Source organism: Apodemus sylvaticus, chromosome 7, assembly GCF_947179515.1.
Source record: "Apodemus sylvaticus chromosome 7, mApoSyl1.1, whole genome shotgun sequence".
Taxonomy (NCBI): domain Eukaryota; kingdom Metazoa; phylum Chordata; class Mammalia; order Rodentia; family Muridae; genus Apodemus; species Apodemus sylvaticus.
The window spans coordinates 56,219,165-56,245,362 of record NC_067478.1 but is presented as its reverse complement, the minus strand read 5'-3'; the positions used below and the strand labels follow the sequence as shown (position 1 = coordinate 56,245,362).

The 26,198-nt window shown below is 45.0% G+C and overlaps 1 protein-coding gene across 1 annotated transcript in view; it reads left to right on the top strand.

Annotated features, from left to right (window-relative positions):
• Prtg (protogenin) overlaps positions 1–26,198 on the top strand; it is a 102,748-nt gene that overhangs the window by 54,470 nt on the left and 22,080 nt on the right. The window lies entirely within an intron of this gene.

Here is a 26,198-nt window from a genome sequence, read left to right as displayed (position 1 = left end):
GTTTATTATTATATTTTTGTGATGTATATGTATCTGTGTGGGACTATGTACTTGTGAATGTGGGTGCCTCCAGAGGCTGGAAGGGAGCGTCAGACCTCCTGGACGTGGGTGTGAGCTCCTGGACGTGGGTGTGAGCTCCTGGACATGGGTGTGAGCTCCTGGACGTGGGTGTGAACTGCCCTGTGTGGGTGCTGAGAGTTCAGATTAGAAGAGCAGCGTGTGCTCTTCACTGCCGACCCATATCTCCAGCCCCGATTAGTTAACATTTACAATTTTCCAGAGATGTATATAGATAATCTGTGAGTGGAATAAATAAGGAAAAGCAGTATATATACAGAAGTGGTCATTAATTCATTCATTTGGAGAGAGACGGAGGAAGGCCCACTGATTTTTTTTAAATAACTCTTATATTCTCTAAATAATATCTTTCAAAACTATAAACCATTATTTCCTCTTATGTTTTAAAAATCAGTTACATGGGGCTGGGGAGGAGGATCAGTGGTAAAGTGCTTGGGGAGCCGAGATGCCTAGAACCCGGTCCAGAGCTGGACACAGTGCCGTGTGACTAACCCTAGTAGCCTATGAGGAGATGGGGTGTAGAGGCAGGAGACTCTCAGAAGCTCACAGGGCAGCTAGCCTGGTGTGCCTGGGGGTGGGGGTAGGGCTTGTAAAAGATCGTGTCCCAAGCAAGGTAGCTGTGGTGGGGTACTGACACTTCATGACGCTGTCCTCTGACTTTCACACACACACACGGCAGGTGTGTGTCTTCCTACACACACACACACACACACACACACACGGATGTGTGAGTGGACAGACAGACAGATACGTACATAGACAGTGAGATTTTTAAAAAATCAATCATGAGTATACTGCTTTTGTTGTGACATCTGTTATGTATGCTATGTGAGGTAGCGCCACTTAAAATCACTGTGTGTGGGAGCACACATGTTTACTCATTGCTTAGCTACCTGTATACACATATGTGCAGCAGCTAAAGGTCCAGTCCGTTGTCTTCCTCTGGCTCTCCATCTGACTTTTTTGAGACAAGTTCCCTCATTGGACTCGGAGCTCACAAGTCGGCTAGATAAGCAAGCTCCAGCCAGGGACCTCTGTCTGCCTCCCCAGTGCTGGGATTACATATTCTGTGTGTTTATGTGTGTGCCACGGGACTCGAGCAGAGAGTCGCATGCTTGTGAGGTAGGCGTGTTTCTAACAGAGATATCTCTCCAGGCCCCTAAAATCACTCTAAATGCCTAAACTAGAACGTTAATTTGGGATAACAGACGTCCCGTATCAATTTAAGTAGCTGCGTACTTCCTTCCTGGCTGAGGGTTTAGTCTGAGTGACTGGGTCGATTGAGTTTAACCTGACAAGGCCTCAGTCACTGTCGATGCTTCCTTGCTGGGCAGCAGGTTCAGGACCCCTGCCTGCATCTTCAAGTAGCAATCTGAATGGCTGGCTGGGATGCGCTTGTGTGGATTCAAGCCGTGTTCAGCGGTTGAGCAGACTGTCTCCAAGTTGCCTTCTAACCTGTGAGCCCTGATCTTTATTATTATGTTCCCACCAGGGCCTGCCAGGCTCCTGGCAGGCAAGTGTTAAGACGTGGGAAGGGAAAGGAAGGGTGTTCTGTGAAGGGGGCAGCTGACCATCTGGGACCATTTTTAGCCAGAGCATCTGGCAGTGGCTGCCTGTTTAACAGAGGGTGATGTGTCCAGAGGGCAGGAGGTTAAGGGAGCCCTGTTTGTGCGTCGCCTAGTGAATGCCGGCTTTCACAGAGCCGCGGCCTGGGAAGGACGGTCCAGTAGACCCAGCTTTGCCAAGTGGCCTCGGAAATGAATTCACATGCTTCTGCTTGCTGATCGAGTGTCGTTTTATATAACAAACTGCTTTCTCAAAATTTCATTTTCACGCTAACCCCCTCTGATGCCTTTAGAACCCACTCCCACCCCCAGCTTTCATTTCTGGTAATTAAGTTTTCAATTTAAAAGATATATCATTGGGACATGGTCTCCCTAGAAATAGGCATAGTTAGTTCTTTGTTCTAAAAGACAGAAAAGCAAATGCATTTATACCTTTAGTGCTTTTTTAAAAAATTGACATGTGAGAGGTTCAGGTCCCTTAAAACAGGAAAGATGGAGTCAAATGGTATTTAATTGGCTGCTTGTACAATGTTCCTACAAAGTTCCAGTCAACTGAATTTAATTGCGTTTATTAGTGGGAGATACTTTAAATCATTGTACTCCAGATCCTCAAAGCTCAGTTCCTTAAGATGTGCACTATCTGTCTGTGGGTTGAAGAAATAAATTCTCATGTCTTTAAAAAGTAAAATATAAAATAGTATGTGTGTGTGTGTGTGTGTGTGTGCACATACAATGTATAATATATATAATTATAATAGCATATGATAAATAATAGTATGAAAAATAATAGTTTAATATAATGTATAGTGACTTTCTATGTACAAGGCCTGGGGTCCAATCCCCAGCATTTAAACTAGAGTGTGCTATGACTCCCAGCGGTGCGGAGAAGTGTTAACGCTCCTGCTCTGCTCAGGTTTGCCTTGAGAATGCAGTTTGCCTTCCTGGGCTCTGGCTGATGTTGTGGGGAAGAAGAGGCTTCAGGCTTGTGATGCGCATGTTTGTGGGACCCCTTCTCATTGCTGTGCTGAGAGCCCTTCAGGATTTACTCACAGCTTTCCCTGTCTCTCTGGGTGTTCATCTAAGTTACAAGATAAATATTGGCAATATGTATCACGCGATAAGCAAAAACAAAATTAATAAGACATCTATGTCCCCTGATAGAAAAAAATCTCGTTTCTTTATTTTTTGTTTGTTTGTTTGGTTTTGTTTGTTTTTTCTAAATAGGGTTTCTCTATGTAGCCCTGACTGTTCTGGATCTCTCTCTGTAGAGCAGGCTGGCCTCGGCAGAGATCTTCCTGCCTCTCTACCTCTGGAATGATGGGATTAACCACAACCCAGCCTAATTATTTTTTTTAAATGAATAAAATTTACCTTTATTTATTTTTATTTTGACAAACGACAGAGTCACTTCTTTTCTCCTCCCATGTGACTCTGTGGAGCAACCTTGTGGAGCTTGTCAGTTTGGCAGCAAGTGCCTTTAAGTCTCTCTCAGCAGTCCCAAGAGGAAGCGTTAAGTTCTGACGTTCATGTGTCTGTTTCCATAAGCCAGTGTGACTAGAGGCACACCGTCTGATTCATTCTTTCAGTTTGGAAAAATTCCTGCCCATTGTCAAGTCTTCCTAGAGTCTTCTTGGAAGTCCGTCACTGCCCCACCAGTCCATCATTTCCAGCATTCTGACAGAGCAGGCAAAAATACCGGCAGCATAAGCATTGAGTCTAGGGTTGACTTCAAACTCTGCAGCTAGGGGACAAACCCTGGCTCTTAACTTTTTAGATGGAGATAGTAAATCCTGTCTGTTATAGAATGTCTGAGTAGAGTGAAATAATTCAGAGAGAGGTTAGCGCAAACTGCATCCAAAGCCTAGAAGAGATGCCAGCAGCTCTCAGTAAAATTTCTTTTCCTGGACATGAGAGCATACCCGAGTGACAGATCACTCACGTAGCGCAAGTGCAGCCTTGGGCTGGATTCCAGCCTATGGGGAAGAATCCATCTCTCAGGGTGGAGCCCATTCCAGAAAAAAAATTTCCCCGTCTTTTTTGTTTTTGTGGTGGTGCTGCTGGTATATGAATTGGGGGCAGGGCGGGGTGGAGAGCAGGGTTCCATAATTAGTTTGGAATTTGTCCAAGGCAGGTCTTGAACCCCTGATCCTCGCACTTCCATCTGTTATGTGTGTGCTAGGATTACAGGCCTGTGCCATCTCAAATCAACTTTTCTGAAATAAGATTTTATCATGATTATTTCATTAGGAAACAAATTTTCTTGGGACAGTGTGTGTGTGTGTGTGTGTGTGTGTGTGTGTGTAAATTAACTATAGATGGTGTTAAGCCACAGATTTTATTCAGTGAGTTTAGATGAACCCTAATGTTTTTTCATTTCTTTCTACTTTGAGAATAGAGAACTAAGCTAAGGCAAACATTTCTCCTGGTGAACCAGAAAGTAAGGCTTTAGGTTTTGTATATGTATTGAGGCCTGGATTCTTTTGTCTTCGCCAAACCCCTTGTGTTGAAGCCGGGAGCCCTAATGTGTAGTGCTTAGAAACAGGGCCAGTGAGCATCAGGAGGGTGAGTGTGGTCGTGAGGGTGGGACCTGATTCACGCCTTACTTTTCCAAAGAAAGGCAGGCAGACAGGTATACCAGAATCATCAGAAAATAGGACAAAGAGTTAAGTATCCAGGTACAGAAGACCCAGTCATGAAATAAACAGCTCCAATATGGCCCATCAGAGCCCAAGAGGGCTTAGACTGATGCAGTGCAGGAAAGAGAAGGAATCTGGGGGAGAGGAGGGAGAGAGGGACAGACAGGTTGGGACTTGGCCATTCTCCCTTCCCTGTCCCTCTCTCCCATAAAATCAAGACTTCTCATTGTGCCTTGGTTTCTATCAGTGAACAGAGAGTTACATTTTGACTTAATGTTTCTCGCACCTGCCTAGGAGTTCCTGAGTGCTTTGGATCCTGTACTCCCTTTTCTGGTTATGGATCTGACTTCTTACACGGTTAATTTGTTTTTCTTCTTTTTTTTTGCGGGTGGGGGTGGTTGAGACAGGGTTTCTCTGTATAGCCCTGGCTGTCCTGGAACTCACTCTGTAGACCAGGCTGGCCTCGAACTCAGAAATCCGCCTATCTCTGCCTCCCAAGTGCTGGGATTACAGGCGTGCACCACCACCGCCTGGCTTATTTTTCTTCTTAAGGATTACAATTAAGTAGACTTGACACTTCAGACCCAGCAGTGTTGGGCTTGGTAAGGATCACATCAAGTAATGGTCTTGAGGCTGGAGAAATGGCTCTGTGGTTAAGAGCACTGGATGCTCTGTTAGAAGACCTGGGTTCAGCCGGGCGGTGGTTGCTATACAGAGAAACCCTTTCTCAGAAAAAACAAACAAACAAACAAACAAACAAATAAAAAACCACGGGGAATCAAACTCCAACTTTATTTGTGGACAGTGAAATAAGAAAAAAATAGTGATTTGACATGACATGCCTCAAAATACATATTGTTTTGTTTTGCTCTCTCTCTCTCTCTCTCTCTCTCTCACACACACACACACACACACACACACACACACACACACACACACGGCTCAAGTTTAGGGTGTCCCATGTGCCACTAAACTGCATCCCCAGATCCCTAACCCTTGCTGTGGCTCATGGGAGCTGTGACCTGACTATGTAACCCAAGGAGGACTTGAACTTATTAGGAGCTTCCTGCCTGAATTTTTCAAAGCTTAGGTTATAGTTGTGCGTTATCACACTCTGCCCCCAATGCCATTCTCTCTACAGTCTATTTTACAACCAATTGCATCTAGGCACATCCAGCCTGTGACTCAAAGACCAGATGTGTCTCAGCAATGGCTATGAATGAATCCCAATCATTTGTAGAAGACAACATCACACTATGTTGAAAGACAGGGTGTCACCTAACAGACCATTTTAGCTTATAAGCTGGATTACCATCTGAGTGATTATAAGGCATCTGGCCGTGCTGTTATTTCATAAAGTGCAGAATGTATATAGTTTCCTTTCAAAATGTCATCCCAAGACCAGCAGCATAGCCTGGACGTTTACTGAAATGCTGAATTTGGGCTCCTCCAGATTGTCACATATAAGAGTGATTAACTGAGTATTGATACTTTGGTTTGCCAGGTTTTCGCCAGGCCTGACTGCTTTCAGGCGTCCTACCTTATCCTTCCTTTGCTTGAGTTAGCTCCCAGGAGGTTCCCAAAGGCAAGTCTAAGAGAACATTCCGTCCCTGAGAAAAATGAATTGCTCTAAACTTGGTACCCCTCATGTTAGGAAGTTAAGACAGATTATGTCACAGTATATTCTTGGTCTTGCAAATCAGAAAACAAACTAAATTTAGAAAATTCCGATAATGAGCTTCAGTCACCACTGTCAGTGAACCCTGGAATAGAAACTGTCCTCACCAAATGCAGTGTCGGCCCCTGGGTCTGCGCCTGACTCTTTGTAAAGACACTGCCTGAGAGAGAGGCCATTAGAAAAACCATACTTTTTGTAAAGGATTTATTTCATTTTAATTATGTGTATGTGTGTATGGATTATGTACATCTTGAGTACTGGTGCCTGAAGAGGCCAGAAGTGGGCACCGCATCCCCTAGACCCAGAGTTCGAGATGGTTGTAAGCCACCTGATTACAGTACTGGGGACCAAACTCCAGGTCCTTGACAGGTCTCAACATGAACCGTCTCTTAAGATTTTAGAAAAGAAAAATTTCTAATTTTAGGATGGATATAATACATATTTTTTGAAGTACCCATTTTAAAGGCTGGCATGGCTGTGTGCATCCATCTGTAACCCAGAGCTGGGGGTGAGGTGGGGGCAAAGACAGGAGGATCCAAGCTGCCTGGCCAGCCTGGCTGGGAGCCTAGCCTGAGCTCCAGCTTCCATAGAGACCCCGCCTCAAGGGAATACAGTGGAGAAGGGCGGGGAGACACTGATACCCTCCTCCACATGCGTGTAGTTGGGCTCCACACACATGCACACTCACGTGCACCCACAACACAGAGATGTGCGCACATACATGCTTACATACAAATACACATAAACACACACAAACTTAGACTCACATAATGTCTAGCTAGCTCAGTTTAGAGTTGCCTGAAACAACTCGAATGTACAAAAAGAATAGTTATTTAAAAGTACTCAGCAATGAAAACCTGTCGGTACTGGCAAGAAAAAACAGCCATGATGAATCCCAATGGCACTTTGCCGAGTGATGGGCCATCGTTCGCAAAAGGTAACATCCCCGAAGATGGCTTTCCTGGGAGAGTCATATCTGCACAGAAAGGAGACATCCAGCAGCTTAGTGGCTGCCACTGTCTGGGTAGGGGTTGGTCTCGCCCACCCAGACGCAGCCCGGAAACTAATAGACATGAGAGAATTGTTGTTCGTGAGCTGTGGTGATAGTGAGATCAGAAGACCTACGGGTTTCAAGATCAGGTGGCTGGGGCTGAATCTTGAGTGTGGAGCCTTCTGCACAATGAGTAGCAAGTTCTCAGCAGCTGTTCGCTGTTTTTAAATGTGATTAGTCAAAGGATGGTAGTTGAGCCTTGCTCGTGGGCTGAGTGGGTACTGCCGCATTTTGAGGAGAGCTTTCGAGACAGGTTGGGGAGAAGGAAACATTGATTCTGCTTTTAATCATAACACCTCAGGGGCATGTCCACAACAGTTTAGTATCCTGTGGATAGATTAGTCATTTCTTTCATTCCTCTGACAAATACCTGACACAAAACATTCAAGGAAGGAAGGGTTTCTTCTGGCTTACATCATTTCTCTGTCACCCTGGGTGTCCTGGAGCTCACTCTATAGGCCAGGCTAGCCTCAAACTCAGAGGGGATTTGGGGTTGAAGTTGGGTGGCACCGAGTCTGGTGGGACCCAGTGTTCTGGCAATGCTGTCCTGAGAGAAAATAACAAAGGATTAAACAGAAAAGAAAGCTAAGTCTGGGGGGTGGAGTAGGGGTAGGGGGCACTACAGACAAATCTCCCTGAAGGTTTCTTTCCTGTGTGAAGGTGAAACTTAAGATGTTATCTCTTTCTGAGTTACACCTTTCAGTGGAGTACTTCAAAACAAAACAAAACAACATAAAACCCAAACTACTAAGGCTTCCAGAGTTTTTAATGTGTAGATTGTTAAGATTCTGTCTAAAACTCCACCCCACAGTTACCTGGCAACAGCCAGGTGGGTCTGGCCCCCTATAAAAGGGGCTGCTTGCCCCTCCCCTCTCTCTCTCTTATTCTCTTAGGTCCCTTAGCTACTCTCTTGCCCTCTTGGGCTCTTCCCTTTCCCCTTCCCTTCCCCCCCTCCATGTGGTCATGGCCGGCCTCTACTTCTCTGCTCTCTCCCTCTCTGCCTTTCTCTGCCTCTACTACCCTCTTAACTCCTGTCCCCATTCCCCAAATAAACTTTATTCTATACTATTCTATACTATAATTATGTCTATATATTTATAGTATAGAATTATATATAATTGTATATTTATATAAATTAATATAATTATATATTAATTATTTATATATTTGTGTGTATGTGTGTCTGTCTGTCTGTCTGGTCCCACAGGGGGCAGGGATGCCTCGGCATGGGCCCGCTGAGGCACCTCCTTCCCCCACACGCCCATAGAATATAGTCCTAGACCACTTTCTCTTTTTATGATCGAGACGTGGATGATGCTGGAGTTTGATGCAACTGTGAGCACTGAATCTGTATCCAACACCACTAGAAGCTACATAGGAAGTTCAGGGTAGCCACTTGCGGCTATTAGGGAATAGAGAGACACTTTTCTTTGAGAGTGGTAGAGTATCTACTTGTAGATTCCCTATGCCTCAGTGGACAACCCATCCATCCTAAACATTATGGGCAGCATTAGCTGGACTCAAGGGAGTTAAAAATAACACGTATGTACATATGTGCATATGGCAGGCATGAGGGCCAGTTGGAGGGAGATGGTCCCAGAGGGAGTTGGAGTGAAGGTGATTATGATCGAGACACATTATGTACATCTATGGACATTTTTTTTTTTTCCGAGACAGGGTTTCTCTGTGTAGCCCTGGCTGTCCTGGAACTCACTCTATAGACCAGGCTGGCCTTGAATTCAGAGATCCGCCTGCCTCTGCCTCCCAAGTGCTGGGATTAAAGGCATGTGCCACCACCACCTGGCATCTATGAACATTTTTAAAGAATAAAGAAATCCATTGATGAGGAAGGAAAAAGAAGCGATAGGTTGGACTCAGCCCTCCCTATTCTGGCAGAAATGATACAGGGATTGTTCTAAATCAGATTTCCTAGCAAGTCGCAGAAGACGGCTGTGAGTTCTTCAGTGGTAGAAAGCATTCTTGAAGCCAGCACCAAACAGGCGCCTTACACTGGGGGACTGCGGAGGCGAGACCACAACAGCGCCCCAGAGGAAAGAACCCCCAAGTTTCTGCTGTGCATTGTAGTCTATGAGCTCTTGGCAGTGGGGTAGTGTTCATGTCTTCATTTCATACTAATTCAAACAAACCAAAACAAAACAAAAAATGTTTTGGAGAGAAAGAAAGAGCGTGCTTCCCCATTTCATGAAGTTGTTGGAATTATCTTTTAAAAATACTTCACTTTTCCAAAAGTTACCAAACCCGATGCAATCTTTGTGAATACAATTTGCCAGGTTTTACCTCTGAATTTTGAAGTCCTGCCGTGAACAGGCTCCCCTTTTGAAATTCCTGTGTATGCGCAGTGCTCCCTGACAAACATCTGTCTAGTTAATCAACTGAGCTGCGGGTGTTTGTAAGCAGAAGCCCGGTGTCCTAGCTACTACAAAAAACAAAAACAATAAAGAAAAGGTTCTTCCCTCCCTAGAACAAAATTGCATTTGCCTAAATGGCTTCCCTTTTGTGAGTCTGACGTTTTACTGTTTTAGCAGCTGTGTGGTGGGAGGGGCCCACCCGCATCTGGCCTCTCTTTGTGGACCACTGAAGAGTTGATGCCTGTCCCCCTCTCTCAGGAAAGCAGTTTCTCCACAGGCTGGAAGCTTTGTTTTTTTAGGACCTAAATTATCTGGATGTGATTCACAAGCTTTCCTTCATACTTAGGGGAAAAAGAAAGAAAGACGACGCCAGTGTGCCCTGAAAGCCCACAGCACAGGTAACTGCAGATAACCCTTTGACCTTTGGCGCCAGGCGGAGATTTACAGTAGTCACTTCACACGCTAGTCTGAAAGGAATCCTGAATAAAGCCAGGCCCCTGCGGAGAACAGAAGCTGGGTGAGGAAGTCCCATTCTTTTAAGTAGCTCTGATGCTTTGTTTGGCTTTCCTCTGGCCTGCATAGAGAGGAATACCAATTGTGTGTTTCAAAATCGGCTCTAACGCTGCTTAACTTTTAGGGTCCGATATCATGGGGTGGGGTTGGGGCATGGTTATGCCCTCTGTTGCCTGGCTCTGTTCACATCCCCAGACCCTGCCAGCTATATCAAGTTAAATTTCTGATGGAAATACCTGGATAGCTCTATTTTCCGTCTCAGCTTTTGTTGGGAGGGGGAGGGGTGCCAGATCAAATCCAGGGCTCTACCTATGCTTGTCAGAATCCTGCCACTGGAACATCTCCTTAGACCACTTTGTTTTTATTTTCTTCGCCTGTTTATTTATGAAAGAAAGAAGCAGCAGGAAACTTTTTTCCAAAAATGTCCAGAATTGAAAGATAAAGGAGACTGAAAGTCACATAAGAAACAAAATACACAATTTCCCCTGTTTGTCTCTAGGAGGAAATTTTTAAAGCTTTATTCCAGGGGAGACTTCAAATCCAGACACTTGAAAAAAATGCAGTGCTTTCCGACTGATGATCTTTGTTCGACCTGTTTAATAGTTATTTAACTGATAGCTTCCCAGCCACCTTAACTTCCTCTTCTCTCTTTTCGGTCACTGACTTTTGTCTGCAGTGCTTGTGTTTTGAAGGGTATTAAACTGAATTTACACTTTTATTCCTGCTGACCTTCTGTGTGCCCAAACGCATTCCACTCCATGGCTGGTGGGTGCCAGAGGCTCCTCCCTCACTGTTGCCTAGGCTACAGTTTCCAGCCATTATTCTTAGGAACGAGGTCTTTGCTAAACTTGGCAGTCTCCGATGTTTTAAGTCTGTAATCACGCTAAGTGCCTGCCTTCTCTTACAGAAGGAAGAGACCTCGTAGGAATTTAAATCAGTGCTGTCCCAGTGTTGATGCTCAGACCACTCTGGAAGGTTCTGGTGAATGTCAGGAGTTCTTAGATTCCTGAAGTTCTCAAAGAGCTAAGTTAGCGATGATTTTCTTTTTTTAAATGCCACCATTAACACATTAAAAAAAGCTTCTGGGTGGACAGAAGAAAAAAATGTGCGGCAGTGGAGTAATTACACTTGTGGACTTTATTTTGGTTTGGTTCTGAACTTTGTCCTTTAGCCACTGAGTGCAAATGCATTTTAAGCTTGGTTCTAATTATCCTTTCTGTAAGTGAGTGGAGTTCTGTAACCGAGGCCCCTGTTGGGAGAATGATTTTGTCTTAGGCTTTAAAGACAGTTCTGTATGTTTATTTTTTAATGAAATAATAAAATGTGTGCCACCCGTGTGAGTAAATGAAGGGGCGAGAGATGGCTCAGAGGTTAGGAGTACTGGATGCTCTTTTAGAGGTCTTCAGTTCAGTTCCCAGCAAACACATGGTGGCTTACAGCCACCTACAATGAGAGCTGGTGCCCTCTTCTGGTGTGTAGGCATACATGTAGGCAGATTACGGTATATGTACTAAATAAATCATTAAAAAAAAAAAGTAAACTAAGGCTTATATATAAGCACACGTGATAGTAAAAATATTACTGGGTCTAGGGTGCAGCCAAGTGGTGGGACACTTAGAGCAGGTCTGGTGCTTTTCTCAACAGTACAGAAGAAAAAATTAAAAATAAGATTATTGTAACTGGGAAGAGAATTAATTTGTAAAATGCTGGCTGTATTATAAATGGGAAGATGTGAGTTCTGTCTTCAGAACCCATGTGAAAAGGGTCCACGCGGCTCTGAGCCCTTGTGATCCCAGGGCTGGGAAGGCCAAGGGATGAGGAAGGAACTCTGCAACTCGAGGTCCAGTCTGTGATCCTGAGACCAATGAGGGACACTATCTCAAAAACCAGGGTGGACGGCAAACTCCCAAGATGTTGTCTACGAGCATGCATACACACACGCATACACACACGCACACATACATGCACACATACATGCACACACACCTCCATACAAAGACACTCAACGCAAATAAAATTATTAATGGAAAGAAAACTTTTTTTAAATTGGAGACTGACTACTACTCTAAATTTCTTTTTTTTCAAGACAGGGTTTCTCTTTGCAGCCCTGGCTGTCCTAGAAATCACTCTGTAGACCAGACTGACCTCAAACTCACAGAGATTCGCTGGTCTCTGCAGGGATTAAAGGTGTGGGCCACCATCACCCAGCCTGTTCTAAAATTCTGAATCTAGTATTTCCAAGTGATTTCAGTTGTGCAGCTTTAGAGTGAAGCTTTAGAAAGACAAGGCCATTTGTGTCCTTGCCCCACACGCTGTAATTATAAACTGTGGTGAGCATTATGTTGGAAGGGTGTTTAGAGACAAAGGCCTGTGTAATAATGACAGCACCCAGTCTGAGGGTGGGGTCAGGGTGCACTTTCCCGAGCGGGTGACCCTGAATTGACCTGAAGGATCTGCAGTAACTAACTAGGTAGGAGGAGGCCCGAGTTGCAACAGTGCCAGAATTAAATAAAGGAACATAGTACAAGACACAGTCAGAGCAGCCGTGGACCTAGGCTGAGCCTGGTGAGTGCTTCTGTCTGAATAACCTGAGATCTGACTGGGGGTGGGCAGAGGCGGGTTCCAGATTCCACCAGCTTGCCTGTCTTTCACCTGAGAGCTGAGGAAGCTGGGATCCCCAGGCTGCCATGGCTGGCACTTCCTGACTACGCCATCCCCCCACGCCCTCCTTCCTCTTTCATATAAGGCAAAGTGAAAAGATGCAATGACATACAATAAAATACAGATCTGTGAGATGAGGACTGGGAATTGGTCAACTTTAGACAGTCATGGTAAAGATGGGAGCAGAAAATAAATTAATGGTTTTTTAGTGACCATTTGGGTAGCACGAAAAATAGAGAGGCATATTTTATGCTTACTTTTACCCAGACCTTCCTTTCGTATCGATCAACACTGGCAAGTGGAACCATGTGCAGGGATATACACTGTGCTGTTATAAGCCCCCAAATCAACTATGGTCAGGCCAGTGACACGGCTCAGTGGGTAAAGGCACTCGCTGCAAGTCCTGGAGACCTGAGTTCGATTCCCAAGATCCCACTTGGTAGAAGAAGAGAGCCAAGTCTTAGGCTGTCCTCTGATCGTGGTGCATATACACACATGCAAATAAATAGACATGATAAAGTGAAATTAAAAGGTAAACTACAGTATATCAGACAGTTTGAGTAAGTGCAGACACTGAGAAGAAGGTTTAAAAAAATATTTAATGGGGAAAGGGTGGAGAGAGAGCTATCAGTGAAGAGCACTGGCTGTTCTTCCAGAGGACATAGGTTCAGTGTCCAGCACGTGGCAATCATAACTGCCTGTAAATCCAGTTCCTGGGGATCCAGTTTCCTCTTCTAGTGTCCATGGGTACTGCATGCATTGCAGTGTACAAACATTCATGTAGGCAAACCACCCAACACATAAAAAAACTTTTAAGGGCTGGAGAGATGGCTCAGCAGTTAAGAGCACTGACTGCTCTTCCAGGGGTCCCAGGTTCAATTCCCAGCAACCGCATGGTGGCTCACAACCATTTGTAATGGGATTTGATGCCCTCCTCTGGTGTGTCTGAAGACAGCTACAGTATATTCATATATATAAATAAATAAATAAGTCTAAAAAATTTTTTAATTGTTAAAAATAAAATATAATTAAGACATTTAATGATGCTGATATCAGAAATATTTTCTTTTTTATCTGAATTATATACAATTTATGATCATAAAGAAAAATACTGCATTTGTGGGGAAGTGGGAGGTCTGGGGAACAGACCCAGGGCCTTGTGTCTGCATGGAGAGCAATCCCACAGGCTCTCCTCCCAAGCCAGAAGATAGGTTTTTACGGGGCTGGAATGATAACCCAGAAGTTAAGAGCACTTGGTCTTGTGGGGAGATGACCCAGGTTCTATTCCCAGTACCGCCTGACTGTTCAAAACTGTTGTCCCTTCAGTTCCAGGGGATCTGACAACTACTTCTTATCTCTGTAGTCCTTACGTGATACTCATAAACATACAAGCACACACATATAAAAATGGAAAGGAAATAATAATTAAAATGTTTAAACTTTTTAAATTATGCTTATCAGGGCTAGAGAAGACAGTTGCGTGGTTGAGAATGCTTTCTAGTGCTGGGTGGTGGTGGTGCATGCCTTTAATCCTAGTGCTTGGGAGGCAGAGGCAGGCAGATTTCTCAGTTTGAGGGCAGCCTGGTCTACAAAGTGAGGTCCAGGACAGCCAGGGCTACACAGAGAAACCCTGTTTCAAACAAAACAAAACAAAACAAAAAACAAACAACCAACAACAACAACAACAAAAGAATGCTTTCTAGCCACCTAGAGGGTCTGGGGTTCTGTTCCCAGCACCCATCTCCGGCTTCTCATAGTCACCAATAACTCCAGCTCAAGGGGATCCAAACCACCCTCTGACTCCCACATACAAACATACACACTCATACACATAAATAAAAAAACAAATCTTTGAGTCACATTTGTTTGTGTGCATTTTACACACCCATCTTCAGTGGACTCACTGAGAACTAATGTATATGAATGTGTGGGGGTGAGTGGGACCGTGTGGTCCATGTGAGGTATATGTGCACGAGTGTACACACGCCAGAGGAGACTCTGAGGTGTCCTGTTCTGGCATCCTCTACCTTATCCCTTCAAGACTTGAGACAGGATCTCTCCCTCCCTCTCTCTCTCTCTCTCTCTCTCTCTCTCTCTCTCTCTCTCTCTCTCTCAGCCTGGAGCTACCCCCCCCCCCAATGATCTGCCTATCTCCATGTTCCACAACACGGGTTAGAGGAAGGAGCACAAGACCATACTCAGCTTGTTATGTGAGATCCAAACTCAGATCCTGCTATTCAAGCCTGAAGACATGAATTTGAATCCTAGGACCCACAGGGTAAAAGAAGAGAAAGGATTATTAGAAGTTTTCCTCTCATCTCCACACATGTGCTATAGCATCTTCATCCTGACACGTACAGTCATGAAATAAACTTCAAAATTAAAATGCACAGATGTGCGCATCAACCCAAGGTTGATCCCCAGGACCCACATGCAGAGAGAATGAACAGATTGCCACATGCTGTCCTCCGATGACTCTCTCTCTCTCTCTCTCTCTCTCTCTCTCTCTCACACACACACACACACACACACACACACACACACACACAGGAACACTTCCACTATCCCAGTTATCTGAAAGATTGGTGATTTGAATAGAATTTGCATGCACCACTTATAGCCAATAAAAACGTTTGCTTGCATCAAAGGATTCTCTTGTTAAGTGCTAACATTAAAGTCGATTTCCCAGGGATGCCCGCAGTGATTGTTAGTAAGTTGTAAGCCTGTGCCTTGTGACTTCTGAGGAGGCATAAATAAGCAGTGAGGGTTTTACTCCGTGATTGATGAGGCTGCACTTTCAACAGTGTGCTTCCCACTTGGGAAGAAACTGAAGTGTGGTTTCAGGCCCTCGCCCTCCATCTCTCCCACCCTGTACGATTGCTTTGAGCCACCGAGGGTTGCATGTTGAGGGGTGGTTATCAAACTACAGATGTTTCTGCAATGCATTTGTGCCCCTGCACCCAAGTCCCTGTGGTTCAGAGAGTGATGGATGATATTTTCACGTTGCTTCACACAAAGGGTCAAAATGCCATGGTGGGTCCGTGACTGGAGGTGGAGGGCTGTTAGTCCTGGGAGGAAATTTATTCCATGGCTTCAGGGGAAGTTGGGCTGTCATGAATAGGCTTTCTCTGCCAGTCTATAAAAATATTGTTTGTAAGGAACTGATGTGTGTGAAGCAGACAGGGCAGCCACTTAAACAAATGTGAGGTAGGTACAGTAGTGTGCGAGGCTTGCAGCCTCCTCCGGGGGCTTCAGGGCAAGCTCTGCTCCCGATGAACATACTAACATGACCAAAGAACTTTATTCCTTTTCTTATGTAACAATTTTAAGTAAACCCCACTTGTAAATTCGATAGCCTCCAATTGTTTTATTAGATATGCTAATGCTCTCTTGTGTTAGAATTGAGATTTATTTATAATAAACCATCCATTTAGTTTACTTGTTTGTTTTCTTAGGCAGGGTTTCACGATGCAGTCCAGAACTCACTATGTAAACCAGGCTGGCCTCAAACTCCAGGGAGTTCTGCCTAGTTCTACCTCCTGAGTGTGTGTGTGTTGAGGGATTGCCCCACCATATCTGGCCTCTTTTACCCTTAGTTGGTTTGGGAGCTTGTACCTGGGCACAGCCTCATTCATAAATTTGGGGACAGTTAGACTGAGTAGTATTTTGCCAGCATCTATCTCTGTGACCATATGCATGCCTGGTACCCAGAAGCCAGAAGGGGAGTGTGACATCCCCAGACAGTGAGCCACAACGTTTATGCTGGGAATCAAACCCCGGTCCATCAGAAAAGCAGCTAGGCCTCTTAGCTGCTTAGCCAGTCCCTTACCTGCTGTTCTTTTGGAATCTTCTGGTTATCTCCCTTCCCATAGGAAGTCATCAACCTTCATCTTCTCTCTGTTTGACAATGGGAGACTAAGCTTACAAAACAGGACCTCTGGGCTGCCTGTGTCCATGCTGACCCACAGGAAAGGTGTCTCTTTAGACAAGCACATAAGATCTGAAGCTAAGGAGGGGAGAGGGGTTATGTCACTTTTAGGTTGGGTTTTCAATGTGAGAATAAGTCAGGTTCTCTTCCAGCAGGATTCAAGTAAGGATCTCTACACCCTAAACTTTTGATTAATCATGCCGCATGAATGAAATATGACATTTAAAGGAAAAGTGCATGATCCAGAAAGAAATAACATGATCAAAATATTGCATACACAGTATTAATTGAGAAAGCCTGCTGCCTCTGTCTGGGTCTCATGCAGTCAGTGGCGGCTTCGGTGGGGAGGTATTTGTGATAGAGATTGCAGGTAGTATATGCTTATTTTGATAGGAAGTGGATTCTAAAATAGAAAGGATTTTTCTCTTAAATTATCTTGCACTCGCTAAGAGAGGAGGTATTGTCACTGGCAGGACAGAGGTGTTGTTTGTGTTAAGGCCCGTCAGGAGGCCAAGCAAAGGACCCAAGGCTTTTCAGGTTCAGACAAATACCCTCCCTGTGGCCTACAGGAAAGCCTAGGTTGGGAACTTACACACGCCACAGCCTCACAGAGCACCTTTGTACCATTTTGGCACACTCACTCAAGTAAAAGTGAAGTTTGTTTACAACTCTGACAAAGTGAAAACCATTCACGATAAATACATGTACAGAAACTCAGCTTGTAAATTAAAGGGGATGGATTTTTAATCTAAGCTTAAAGCAAGACTGACAATCTCGGGCTGGAGAGGTGGCTCAGTGGTTAAGGGCACTGACTGCTCTTCCAAAGGTCCTGAGTTCAAGTCCCAGCAACCATATGGTGGCTCACAACCATCCGTAATGGGATCTGACGCCCTCCCCTGGGGTGTCTGAAGACAGCTACAGTGCACTTAGATATAATAAATAAATAAATCTTTAAAAAAAAACTGACAATCTCAGCTAAAATCTGACTTTTAGTTCAACACGCTAGCATATTTGAACAAAAATAGTTGAGACTCTGAATTTTTCCCCATTCTAATAAGTGTGTTGGCCATATAAGAATGGATCCTGGGGAGGCGGAAACCGGGAACCGGGAACCGGGAAAGGGGAAAGCATTTGGAATGTAAACAAAGAATTTAGGGAAAAAAAAAAAAGAATGGATCCTAAAAAGATCTGCTGTGTGGTCATAGAGAGGGGAACTTAGAACCGTGGTACCAGGTGTGTGTGAAAGAAAATGGAACCCTTTATATCTGCATGCCCACTAAAAAATGACAAAAAACAAAACAAAAAGAACAAGAAACACACTCCCCCAATAATGTCTCCCTAGCCGGGAAACTCCAGTCACTTGGGAAACTTGAGACCAGCCACTGTTGAAATGAGATTTAGGCTTTCTGTGTTGTGCTCAAGTGTGGTGTCTTACCGCTCAATGCTGATCTCTGCCTTCCGTTCCCACCCATCCCCCTTAGCATTTTTCCTGCCTCTCTGCCTGCTGGACCAGACGTGGGCTGGCCCCAGATTCTGTGTCAGAGGCCGCGACCCAGGTGTCACAGCAGCCCCTACTGCTGGCCTCCTCTCTGAGTAATTATATGGGGGGTATTGTTTGGCAGGGACAGGCTCCAGGGCAGTGCAGTCACCCTGGCTAGCCAGACCAAGGAGAGCTCTGGTCGGGGTTGCTGGGGAACAATGGGCCTGAGCAGGCTTGCACAAAACCTGGCCATACAAAAGATTAAATTAAAAGTGGACATTCGGTGGGGTGCTGGGCCTTGCCCTGCAGAGCCTCTCACCTTCCAACTCCGTTCCCGTGTCCTCTTTTAGTATCTTTACACGAGCTGACCTCGGGCCAGCAAAGTTTGAGAGTGCCCTTTACCTTTGAAAACATATTCTAGCTTGACTCTCTCAGGCTTTGAAGCTGTCTTAATTGAGGCGTATTGTGGCTGCTATCATAAGCGTTGTCTGGTGGCCCTTTGAGTCAATAATGTAAAACAATACGTAGTGAGTTGTCAAACGGTACTCTTTATTTTCTTATTAAAAACTGTATTCCTGCCACACACACACTTTATTTAAATAAAAAACCCTTACAAATAAAAAGCCACACGCCTAAATTAATCAGATCTCAGAACTATCTATCCAAGTGACCTTCTGTATGTTAAAACAGCCTCACATTGGCTTTTACACTTTCATTACCAAACACATTTGTATACACTTATCCGCCACCAGAAACGAAAAATCCCAGACTTAGAACTAAATAACTTAAAGCAACACACAGTGATTTTTGAAAACAACACTCTTTTCTTGAGGGTGCTTCATGGGCCAACTCCAGTGCGATCTAGTTTGTTAATTGAAGATTAACGTCAGATGAGGCTCAAGTCTAGAGGGTTCCTTCCTCTTCCTTTGATGTTGGGGGTGGGGAGAAGATTACTTTTCCCACCACCTGGGAGTTTTCCATAGAAAATGGCAATTAAAACTCTCTGCACCTTAGATTTAAATTTGAGAGACTTGGCTGGAAGGGTCTTTCCCTGTGACACGGCTCTGCTCCTGTGACTTTTTTCATGGTCTTGACCTCAGGTTTTCTCCTAATTTTATCGAACCCTGACCTCTGGCTCTGGACTGGCTCTCCTGGAAGATCCTGGGGCCTCCTGAAGGAACAGCAACCACAGGAAACAAAGGCCGGCTTCACAGCCCCGGCTTATCTGTGTCTTTGGTCCGCAGCCCAGGGCTTCGTAAATAATTGTTTTCTGGTGTGGGCTTTCCAGGACTCGAGCCAAAGGTCTGGCCTTGCGGCGCTGCAGTGTGGCTTGAGCTAGATGCCCTCAGAACTGTCCGCCCCTGGCGAGCACTTGGCGGTGTTTGGGAGAAACGTAAATGAAAACTTCCTACTAAGTCAGCCTGTTACATTTTGTAGGTTTAAATAAAGTGTAAAAATAGATCCAGTGGTCAGAACACACAGAACTGGAGTTGTTAAAACCATTTATTGGATAGCTGGCCGTGGTGATGTATATCTTTAATACCAGCAATCAGAGGCAAGGGCAGGGGGATCTCTGTGAGTTCGAGGCCAACTTAGTCTACAGAGAGAGTTCAGGACAGCTAGGGCAACACAGAGAAACACTTTCTTTAAAAAATAAATAAATAAATAAATAAATAAAAAATAAATTAAAAAAAAAAAGAACCAACAAATAAAAAATTTTTCTTTTCTTGTGTTTTGTTTTTCTCTTGAGACAAGGTATCAGTTGTGCTTCCCAGCCTGGCCTGGAATCACCATCTCCTGTCCCCAGTGCACTGCTCATATGTTTTCTCATTAAAGTATCTTACTCCTTACTGTTGGTGCTAGTTAGCTATACGCTTGTTTGCTTGTCTGTTTGTTTCAACTTGACACAAGCCAGAGTCATCTATCTGAAAGAAGAAAACTGCAATTGAGAACGTGTCCCCATCAGATTACCACAGCCCGTAGGCAAGGCTGTGGGGTAGCGTGGCTGCTGCCGTTGCTGTTGCTTTATGATTTTCCCCCCCCCCCCCCCCCCCGTTTCCTTTTTCTGATTGGTGATTGGTATGGAAGGCAGTCTGTGGGCAGTGGCACTGTGGGCGGTGCCATTCCTAGGCAGGTGGTCCTGTATAGCATAAGAAAGCACGCCACACCCTCCATGGTCAGCGAGCCTCCTCCATGGTCTTGTCTGTTCTCACCTTGAGTTCCTTTTATGATGGACTAGCAACATTCAACTGAAATTAACCCTTTCCTCCCTGAGTGGCTTTTGATCAGTGTTTTATCACAACAACAGAAAGCAACCTAAGACACTGTTTTAGTTTCTGACTCATGTTGCTTTTCCAATACATATTCGATTGCCTTAAAGGGTCATACTAATATCACTTATTCAGAGGGGATGACCCTTTTCAGAGATAACCTACTCTAAAACCAGGACAGAGAAGGGGGTTCACCCCTGACATCACTCCATATGTAAGAAGGCCATTCCTGGGACTCTGGGGTTCTCCTCATCTGCACACTCTCCGTCATTTTGTCATTGGTCACTGGGTTTATAAAATGGTCCAAAGCCTAGAAGTTGGAAGTCAGCAGCCCCTTGCCACACGGGTCCTCTTCCACTTGTCTGGGTTACCCCAGGGTGAAATAGGGAGATTTCTCGCTGCCTCTCAGTGCTACTTCTCATGAAGCCCGTTTAGCCAGCCGCCTTGTTTGTATTTACAACACAGTTTGCAGTGCCCAGTCTGGCTGTTCTCCGCTCTCCCAGTCTGTCCCCAACCTGACTGTTGCATGTGACCACCTCTCATGTGACCTCGCGGCTGCAAACCTGGCCTCCTGCATCACTGGTCCACCCTCATCTCCTGGCCTGGTCCTCTGCTTCCAAGGGCTTCCAAGGGGCGGCTTCTCAAATGCCGCCTCTCTGATGCCTCTTTGCTCTGAATTAGAACTGACTGTTCCCACTTGGGAATGCTGTCCGAGCTTTAACAAACTACTTTGCCTCAGTTAGACCTGTCTTGCACGGTACCTGTTTCTACTGTTGTCACAATTCCTTAATATCTGGTGTGCTAACTTGTAGACAGTTCTGATGAGGAAACAGCGATTTTCACAGCCACAGAGCCATTTAAGCCTGAGATCTGAATCCCCAGTGCCCAAGCTGTTTCTTTCCCCTACATGTTTGTTGTTTAGCAGCAAGCACAAGTATCAAGTGTTTTTCTGAATATTTTACAATATAAGCTCCTTTAATCCCTGCTTTATAGGTGATACCATGATCCAAACTAAATAGCCTTAATCCAGAGTCTCTGTGCATGCGCGCGTGCGCGCGCGCGCGCGCGCGTGTGTGTGTGTGTGTGTGTGTGTGTGTTGTGTGTGCACACACACATGCACAAGTGCCTGAAGAGACCAAAAAAAGGGGGGAGGGGGGATGGGATCCCCTGGAGCTGGAGTTACAGGTGATGTGAACTGCCAATGTGGTTGTTGGGTACAAAACTCAGGTTCTCTGAAAGAGGAACAAGTACCCTTGACCACCGAGCAATCTCTCTGGCTCTCAGCCTTTCTTTTTTACTTCCTGGTAGTTAATCCAGACTGTGGTTTGGTGAAATTTACTCAGCAGCTGAATTCCATTGGACCTTCTTTCTTTGGCCTCTTAAAATCAGTTGATGTCTGAGTCCCTCCCATTCCAGCACAGAGCCCACAACCTTCCCCTGGACGACTCGCGCACACACATGCCATCTAGTGGTGCAAAGAGAAAATTGCAGGTTTTCCTAGTAAAACTGGAGGAAAGCAAGCATTTCAGTTGTTGTGACCCTGGGGGGAGAGGGGGAAGCTGCAGTGAAAAATGGGCGTGTGATACCAAAATCTTTAACAGATAATGTAAGAACTTCCATAAAGATACAGTTGTGGCTCCGGAGAGACAGTTCAGTAGCTAAGAACTCGGGCTGCTTGTTGGAGGATTCATATTTGGCTCCCAGCACCCACGCTGTGTGCTTCACCTGTAACTCCAGCTCTAAGAGAGCTAACGCCCACTGATGGCTTCCAAGGGTCCCTGCACACATCTGCTCATACCCATACACAGACACATGAATAAAACAAAATGAAATAAAAAATGAAGGGGGAAAAAGAAATGTGGCTGACACTCCATTACTGTTAAGTCATATACCATTAGGGTGGAATTATTTCTGCTGAATACATCTTATGATGATTTTGGCATTGCAGAAACTAGCACCAGTAGTGCTCTACTTTTCTTGTTCTAACTTGTGTGTAATAACTAAGTCTAAAATCTGGATGTAGCTAACAGATTGGATTAATCTGAGAGTCCATCTGCTGCTGTTTCTAGTGCTAGCCCTCAAATGCTTCCATATTCCAGTCTTACAAAATACTTTACTGTTCTTTAGTTGGGAAGACATTTATTGACTTGTTTTCCGAGGTGTTTATTGTCTTCAGGGCTGCTCAGTGAGAGCTCCCCTGATTCATTTGAGAGACGGCAATACGCTCACCCAGTTGACCTTCACTCTCAGAGGCATGGCAGACACACAGCTGGGACCCTTACCTGCCCTGCACGCCGGGGCGACCTGAGCTCAGCTTGGGGATTTGCACAGTGCTGATTTCCTAGAGTCCTGGACACCAGACCTTCTTTATATAAGCAGATGTCTTCGGTCTTTAAACTCCCCAGGAGATGATTTGTGATAAACCACGCTGAGGCTTTGCGCCCTCCCTCTTCAATTTGCGGTGTGGGGACCACCTTCCCTCTTCAGTTTGCAGTGCGGGGACCACCTTCCCTCTTCTCGAAGCTCCCCTCACCTATCCACAATAGCAAGCGTGTGTGTTTATCAATTCCCAGGGCTGTGCAGAGTGTCTAATAGGCTAATTTCATTCAGTAACCCTTATTATGTCCTCTTGTATCTCTGTCTTCCAAGGGAAAATAAATAAGGCTTGGTAGAAGAGGAACGTCCCCTACATCTATATAACTAGTAACTCATATAGAATGCTTGTAGATATTTTGTTTCAGTTTGAGTCATGGTCTCACTATGTGGCCCTGGCTGGCATGGATTGCGCCTTGGAGAGCCAGCTCAGAGTTCTGCCTGTCTCTGCCTCCTAAGTGCTGGGATTGAAGGTGCGCACCACCGCCTCCAACAGAATGCTGGTTTTTATTAGTATCTCGTATGGTGTATTCAGCACAAAAGCAGAGGCTGGCGAGATGGCTCAGTGGTTAAAGCATCTAATGTGAAGACTAACAACTGAGTGTGATCCCCCGGAGCCCACGTGGTAGAGGAGACTCATTGCTCTGTTTGTTCATCAGGGCACGTGTGCACATACACACATGTACACATGAACACAAAATAAAACATAAAATGGAACAAAATGTCTTAAGGAGAAGCAAGAGCTGGAGAAATGACTTAGCGCCGTTAAGGAGTGCCTGCTGTTCTTCCAGGGAGTTCCTAAGTTTGCTAAGTACCCATGTCAGGAGGCTCACTCATGCCTGTAACCCCAGGTCTCCGGGATCCCACACCTGCTTCCGGCCTCCAGCGGCACCCGGCACACACACAGAGGTGAGCACATGCACATGGAGGAGAAGAAATGTAATGGGTCAAAGTATAAGCAAGATCATCTTTGTAAGCCTCGAGTCCCAGACAGCCCCTGATATTTGACAGACATTCTGCCAGTGTTTACCTGACCCTTGGGAGCTCTGTCCTGGTCAGCCAGCCAGGCCTCTGGGCCTCACTCTGCCTCCTGTGACAAGTAGTCCAAATCGACAAGCTTGTGGAAAGGATGGATCCGGAAGGAAAGCAGGCAAGGCCCGGAGCCAGCGGAGGAAAGACAACTGGGCCCTGCCTCAGCAGCCGGCCAGGACTCTCTTTGCTTAGAGGTTGACTCTTTAGAAAAAATGAAAGCACGTTCATTTGGCTAGACCACCATGGCTGGACCAAGCTGGTGCTCCCGCTGAACCATTATTAACCAAAATGTTTAGGGGGCCAGTAACACAGCTCAAGGCATGAAGGCGTTCCCCAGCCAACCCCGGAGAGCAGAGATAGAACAGAATCTGCATAAGGTAGACGGACGCATTAGTGCCACACAGTTGTTCTTGCGCCTCTGTTCTGTGGTACGTGGACACATGCACATGCGCATACACACACACACACACACACACACACACTGTTTTTTTTTAATTAAAAACATTCAGAATTAAATGTATATCAAATTGTTTGAGCGTTTCACCCCTGACCCATTATTTTTATACATTTCCAATTTTTAAAGTACATTTTAAAAAGATATTTAGTTTTATTTTTATGTATGTGTGTGTGTGTATCTCACATGTGTGTGTATGCGGGTGCCTGTGGAGATCAGAAGTTGGGGCCAGGTCCCATAAAGCTGGAGTGGGTTTTGGTTTAGGTTTTGGGTTTGTTTCTGAGACTGGGTTTCTCTCTAGCCTTGGCTGCCCTGGAAATTGCTTTGTAGAGCAGACTAACCTTGAACTGAGGGATCCACCTTCTGCCCCCCTAGTGGTGAGACTAAAGGTGTGCACCACCACACCCACCAGAGCTGGAGTTAACACGTCAGTGCATAGGACCCAGCGGATGTGGGTGCTAGGAAGTGAGCACTAGGAAGTGAGCACCTCTGTAAGAGCAGGAAGCATGCTCACCCATTGCGCCATCTCTCCGGAGCTCGAAGCAAACACTACCTTCTTGCACCATTATGGTGACTCAAACCTGTAATCCCAACTCTGGAAGACAGAGGCAAAGATGGTGCGTTCAGGGCCATCCTGATTGACATAGGGAGACCCTCCCCCACGACCCTAACTAAAATTAAGGAAATAAAAAGATGTGCGCGGTGTGTTCTCCTGTGCCCCTCCTCCCCTTTCCTGCTTTCCTGAGAAAGCCTACACTGTCCTGTGGCTGCTTTCTTCAGTCCGTTGTTTCCCCCTCAAACCACCTCACTTTGCTGAGTGTCCTAAACACTCAGTGGCCATGCTTAACTCCAGCAGGGCTGTGTGTGTGTGTATATGTGTGTGTGTTCTATTTTGAAATTGGTCGTAAGAGACGACCTTGTTTTCTGATATAGGAACATGTGCTTGTACAAACTTAGAGGGCCATGCTTAATCATAGATTCACGGACTAGACTGAGAGTGGAGTGAATCCTTTAAACGCTGCACTTGGGAAGCGAGATAGGAGAATTGTGAGTCCATGTTCAGCATGAGCTTCCTAATCAGGCACCTCAAAGTGGGGCAGAGGAGAAGTGCACATCTGTCCACAAACTCCCAGTCTTCAGCTCCGCTTCCTGTGGCCTGAGCCTCCTTCTTCCCACTGTTGTGCAGAGCTGGTAAATGGGGAATGGAGCACCCCCAAAAGGGAATGCTTGTTTGCTTGTTTGTTTGTTTGTTGTAGTGAGGAGACTCTTTTTGTATGTGGTTGGGTGTTTTTGTTGTGATTTTATTTTTGATTTGCTTTTTTTGTTGTTGTTGTTGTTGTTGTTTTTCTGGGTTTTGGAGGCAAAGTCTCGCTGTAGTTGTAGCTGTTCTAGAACTCCCAGTGTAGACCAGGCTGGCCTTGAACTTACAGAGATGTTTTCTTTTTAGAGGCAGTGTTTTCTGTCCTAGGTGGATCCTGGGGATTACATTCAAGTAGTCAGGCTGGGCAGCAGGCCCTACCCATTAAGATACCCTTCTTGTCTGCCCACAGTATCCTTTAAAATGTACTTTAGTATAAAGTATTAAGGTATATTTATCAGTTTCTAAATTCTAAAATACATCTATCAGTAGATATGTAAAATCTTAAAACTTACTTTGGAATTTCACAAATTGTTTATTTTTCAAGTTTTAAGTGCTTGAACTCACTATGGAGTCATTTTGAAGATTTATTTTTTTAAATATATGTATATGTGTGTGCCCTTAGGATAACTATGAATTTCTCATCTGTCTTCTATGAATGAGAATGTTTCTCATTTGCTTAAGGAAAAGTGACAAATACTCATGTACATTGAAAAACCTGTAATGGATGGGCTTCATTTTCATGCTGTGATGGCTGCCTGACACCACTAGAGGGTGCTCCAGCTCACCCCCCTTGAATTATATATGGGCTGGAAAATGAAGGTTTCTTAGAAGAGACTCACTTAGAAATACTCAGAGGTTCTAACAAGGTTAATAACAAGGTTAGGGCGCTTGTTCTAATGTTCCCTAACTCTGAGGGAAGAAATGCTGCTCTCAAATATAATATAATATAATATAATATAATATAATATA